The sequence below is a fragment of the Pagrus pagrus genome (genome assembly GCF_965226575.1).
Source record: "Pagrus pagrus genome assembly, chromosome: 11".
Lineage (NCBI taxonomy): Eukaryota > Metazoa > Chordata > Actinopteri > Spariformes > Sparidae > Pagrus > Pagrus pagrus.
The window spans coordinates 29,381,211-29,387,341 of NC_140195.1; positions in this window are offsets into that span (position 1 = coordinate 29,381,211).

Sequence of the window (6,131 nt, forward strand, 5' to 3'; positions counted from 1 at the left end):
ACACTCTGCATTGTCTTGATGAGCTTCAAGAGGTAGTCACCTGAAATGGTTTTCACTTCACAGGTGTGCCCTGTCAGGTTTAATAAGTGGGATTTCTTGCCTTATAAATGGGGTTGGGACCATCAGTTGTGTTGTGCAGAAGTCAGGTGGATACACAGCTGATAGTCCTACTGAATAGACTGTTAGAATTTGTATTATGGCAAGAAAAAAGCAGCTAAGTAAAGAAAAACGAGTGGCCATCATTACTTTAAGAAATGAAGGTCAGTCAGTCCGAAAAATTGGGAAAACTTTGAAAGTGTCCCCAAGTCGAGTCGCAAAAACCATCAAGCGCTACAAAGAAACTGGCTCACATGAGGACCGCCCCAGGAAAGGAAGACCAAGAGTCACCGCTGCTGCGGAGGATAAGTTCATCCGAGTCACCAGCCTCAGAAATCGCAGGTTAACAGCAGCTCAGATTAGAGACCAGGTCAATGCCACACAGAGTTCTAGCAGCAGACACATCCCTAGAACAACTGTTAAGAGGAGACTGTGTGAATCAGGCCTTCATGCTGGAATAGCTGCTAGGAAACCACTGCTAAGGACAGGCAACAAGCAGAAGAGACTTGTTTGGGCTAAAGAACACAAGGAATGGACAATGAGTCCAAATTTGAGATCTTTGGTTCCAACCACCGTGTCTTTGTGCGACGCAGAAAAGGTGAACGGATGGACTCTACATGCCTGGTTCCCACCGTGAAGCATGGAGGAGGAGGTGTGATGGTGTGGGGGTGCTTTGCTGGTGACACTGTTGGGGATTTATTCAAAATTGAAGGCATACTGAACCAGCATGGCTACCACAGCATCTTGCAGCGGCATGCTATTCCATCCGGTTTGCGTTTAGTTGGACCATCATTTATTTTTCAACAGGACAATGACTCCAAACACACCTCCAGGCTGTGTAAGGGCTATTTGACCAAGAAGGAGAGTGATGGGGTGCTGCGCCAGATGACCTGGCCTCCACAGTCACCGGACCTGAACCCAATCGAGATGGTTTGGGGTGAGCTGGACCGCAGAGTGAAGGCAAAAGGGCCAACAAGTGCTAAGCATCTCTGGGAACTCCTTCAAGACTGTTGGAAGACCATTTCAGGTGACTACCTCTTGAAGCTCATCAAGAGAATGCCAAGAGTGTGCGAAGCAGTAATCAAAGCAAAAGGTGGCTACTTTGAAGAACCTAGAATATAAGACATATTTTCAGTTGTTTCACACTTTTTTGTTAAGTATATAATTCCACGTGTTAATTCATAATTTTGATGCCTTCAGTGTGAATCTACAATTTTCATAGTCATGAAGATAAAGAAAACTCTTTGAATGAGAAGGTGTGTCCAAACTTTTGGTCTGTATCGGCTGATATATATATATATATATATATATATACATATATATATATCGGCTGATATATCGGAATATCGGATTTTTAAATCACCAAATATTTGTATCGGTATCGGCCTTAAAAATCCTTTATCGGTCGGGCTCTAGTACAGCATGTTTCAACATGTCACTGATGAACCAGAGGCTGTTGCATCAGGCCATTCTGCTAGCAGAGCTACAACACAACCACAGGTCGCTGCTACTGCTCCCAAGAAGTAGGAATAAAACACATCGGGCATTTCTTCTGTTTGTAATGGTAACAGAAGGAACAGAGATATAAAGTGAAATTCTTACTGTAAGGGACTACCTGTTTGAAATAATAATTAAATAACAGATAACTTGAATTGCAAAACTCAACTCTTTACCAATTCAACTCTTTGCTGTTCATGTACCTTTGAATGTACTGACTCTACCGTCATTGTGTAGCCTTCTTTACGGCCCACAGTCGGTAACTCCACAGCCTGATAATAGGAATGACAGACGTAATATAACATTTACAGCTCTTAGTTTGTATCAATCTGACAGTGACCTGTGCAGAGGCATACAGTGCTAGGCCCAGCTGTGACAGTGAAAACAATACAACACGGGCTCTGATAGCCTGTTACATGATGTTTAAAAATAAAACTAATGAACCCGCAAACTATGAGTGCTGACAGAGACATGATAGAAGCACAAATATGATGAAAGTTGCCTGGGCTTAGTTATTAGTGTTAACGCATTACAAAAGCAACACGTTACAGTAATATATTTCTTTTAGCAGTAATAGAGTAATTTAAAGTGCTACTAATGATATTTCAGTAACATATTATCACAGTTATGTCACGTAACGTGTTACAATCTACGTTACTGACTGAAGTGAAGTGTTTGTTGTTTTTTTAAGAATCCATCCACACCAACACGACCATATTAATATAGGCTCTGAGTGTTTAACACAGCCGAGCCTATCAGTTCTTTGTCAATTGTCATGTCGTTATAGGCTACATTATAGAAGGTTCAGGTCTGTTGTGTTTCATATGACTGAGCCTACAACTAAAAATCTTTATTCCTATCATCTCGTAATATATCAGACTGTGATCCTTTGTCTGCCTGCTCATCACTGAGTCCAAGGACATTCCTTTATTTAGAAAGATCTCTGCTATCTAAGTGTTCTATAGAGGTTATCTGGGCTTTTTGTTTAAAGTAACTAAGGAGTAGTGAAATAAGTAATATATTACTCTACGCAGACAGTAATATTGTAATGTAATATATTACTTTAAAATGAAGGTAACCAGTTTTATGTAATATACTGCATTTTGAAAGTAACTTGCCCAACACTGCAAACTATATAAGTGCATTTAGGCTTTTCAAACACACAGACACACACAGCCAATGTCCTGCTCTCTACTTTACTTTATTCCAAAGTAGTGATTGTAACGAAGGAGAAGAGAGAAGTCTCCTCAGACAGCTGGTTCCTCTTGGGGGTAAGGACAAGACTTCCAAGGCTAAAATGTCTCTCCACTGGATGGAAGCATTTTTTTCCAGTCATGATTACTTTTATGAAAACCTAAATAAATAATGGATTACTTGAATTATAGAACTAATGCGCTACGTTACTTGTTACAAGAAACGGATTACTTTACAAGTTACCCCCAACACTGCTATCTAATTATATCCGCCTTCATTTATTCTTTTCTTTACTTTTATATTATATTATTTTACATTATATTAAATTGTGTTATTATGATATTACTAGAAACAGTAAGAAGTAAACCGCATGCCAACAGTATCTCAGCTCTGTCTTGTATATTGTAGAACCTGACCTCGATGTTCTAACCGTCACATCGGGGTCAAACTTCCTTGTTCTTCATTTCTCTCCTCCTTTACATTCATGAAGCCAGACAGACGGTACAGTCACACAGGAAGAGGAGCTTCTATCAGCAGCAACACTTATAATAAACTATATACATATAATAAACGAGCCATAACGACACACACTTCAACAGTGTAACAATGTGTTAGCATCTTTAAAGAAAAGAAATGAGATATACAACATACCGTCTGACGAACAAGACTGCGCACTTTGTGTCGAAGAGGAGGAGGACAGCAACAAGTTTCGTTTTAACCTTTCAAAATAAAGGTCTGTCATAAAAGGAGCCTGATTGCACTGATGAGGCAGTAAACTCTAAGCTGACACATCATTTAATCTGTAGCAGTGTCGGATAAAATAAAATAGATAAATAAGAAATTCAGCAAAGATCCTCAAAATCCTCCACATTGAACTGCTGGCGAGGCAACAAATCATCTTTGTCAGAGCTCAGATCCTTCCTGTACATTCTCCTCCCACTGTATCCTTATCTGATCTGTAGCAGGGTGGTGAAGAGCATTGGACATGTTCCCTCTGCCATAATAGTGACAGATTAACAAAACAAATAGAATATACATCATTAGTTATTAGAGCAAATATTACCATTTGGATGCAAATGTAGCTACAGTAGTGCATTTCACAGAGGGCAGGTAGTAGAGCAGCTGTGGTGGTCGATAACTTGAGTCTCTTGATATGTTTCCTGATGGTCACAACACCTGAAGTAAACACACAACATGACACACCTTCAGACAGAGTACTCTGTGTGCCATGGATGATTTCTTGCAGCCAAAAAAAAGAAACATATGAAATTCACTAAGCAAACGTCAAAACAAAATGCTGATGGGCCAGCTAAATGAACAAAATGACGGGAAGCCACCCAGACCCCACAAAGGGCCGTTCTGGGTGGCACCAACCCTCAGTCCTAACAAAACATTATCATGGCTAAACCTAACAGAAAAAAAAATGAAAATCAGACTACCTGACATATGATATGTTGAGACTTGCTCATTAAGAATGTTTCCCTGCCAATGTAAGTCATAGCTCACTTGATGACATGCACACTAGGACAGTACTGCTTCTATGATCTTCACATAATAACACCAAAGCACAATATTTCTGTTTAATTTGTCAGCCAACTCACCTCAAATCACCTCCAGTACCTATTGATTGAGAGCAGTTCTGAAGCTTTTATTCTGAAGGGCTTGAAAGTGAACGAGATTGGAAGAGATGGAATTCCCCTGCTCTGTAATTAAGAAAAACAAAACCCCTCCCCAAAAAACAAGTCAAAGCAAAAGAAGACAATCTTCTTTTGCTTTTACATGTATTTTTTTAATTTTATTTTTATTTTTTTAATCTACATGGTTCTTTGTTACCTGATCTGTTAAATCTTCATGAGTCCTCTGTTGACTTTATATAACAATTTGCAAAAGAGAATTAGTTGAACAGGCAGACACTTTGGGTTACCATAAGTTATCATCAGCAGGAAGGCCTCCAGACTGTCTGTGACATTCTGATCACAACAAACATGATCCTGAAGCTGGATTCAGATGATATGACTGCAGGGTTGCAGTGAAAAGCTAATGTATTTCATGTTACTCACTGGACTAAATGAAGATAAGCTTCCATTGTTGGGGCTGTGTATAAGCAAGTGGTTGTGTTGTAGCTATAAAGCTGGGGTGGGATGTTGAAAATGAGGAACTAAAAAAAGCCAAATGCGTTTTTATGTACACTTGAGACACTGTGATAGAGCAAATTCTTGGTTTTGTGATTTCCTCTCCTAACATACACCCTTTTGTTACTGATATAACTCTTCTTTCCAGTCATCCACTTCAAAATGCTGGTATTTCTTAGCCCACCTCCGGTGTTTAGCCTTGTTTTACCTCCTGAGAAAGCTGATTGGAGTCTTGTCTTAATTCAGCACATTCTGTATCTGAATGATGAAGTTGCTTTTCTATCTCTCAGTGAACTAAGCTTGATGTATTGATCTCCTGATGGTGTGGTCACTTTGAATCTGCCTGATCGTGCTTTGGAAACAACTGATCCAGTTTCTGTGAAGCATTTTGGAGTTACATCCACTGCCCCATTAGTGACCTTTAGTCTAACCATGATTTGATGCTGAGGAAACCTCTCTTTGCTAAGAGTAACAATTTGACCTCAGACACTTCCATTTACTTTCTGAATCCTCAAACTGTCAGATTATTTCCAGGTTTTTGTGTCAATATTGGAGATTGTCAGTGTGGTCTGAGACTTTTGGACTCTATATAAACATGTTTACTCAGCTTCAAGCTTGAAGGTGTATAGTTATGCTGTGGAATCCCCAGGTGGGTGTTGCTCAGTGACTATAGCCATTACCTGCATACCTACATAAAGATTTGCCCCAATCTGGTTGAGTAGCACTTTGTTTTGTTTTTTTATTGAACACCACAATTACAAACAACAGCAGTGTAGCAGGAGTCAGATTTCACTTATAATATGACGGAGTAAGGAGAGTTGACTGACACAATGTTGACGATGTTTCTTGACCAACAAATAGCAATGTGGAATGTTTTTGTTTTTAAATATAATCCTTTTCATAGACTTCTTTAAAAACTGATTGTTTAGGTAATTTAGTGTGTGAGCTGTTTTCCTCTTGTGTCTCCAATTTAACACCGTCAGTGTTACATTACACACAAGCAGATGTTCACTGTGTCGTCTTGTTGCTTTCTTATGTGATACTCTGTAACAGTTCTGCAGATAATCTTCAGTTAATTGTGAGACTGTCAGTTTTGTCTTTGAATTCTTCCTTCAGCTGACTGTGCTGTGTCTCCACAAAGTGAATTATCCTCATGCATGCCACAATTCCACAGATGTCTTCCTGGGCACCTAGTATGTGAGTACAGATCTT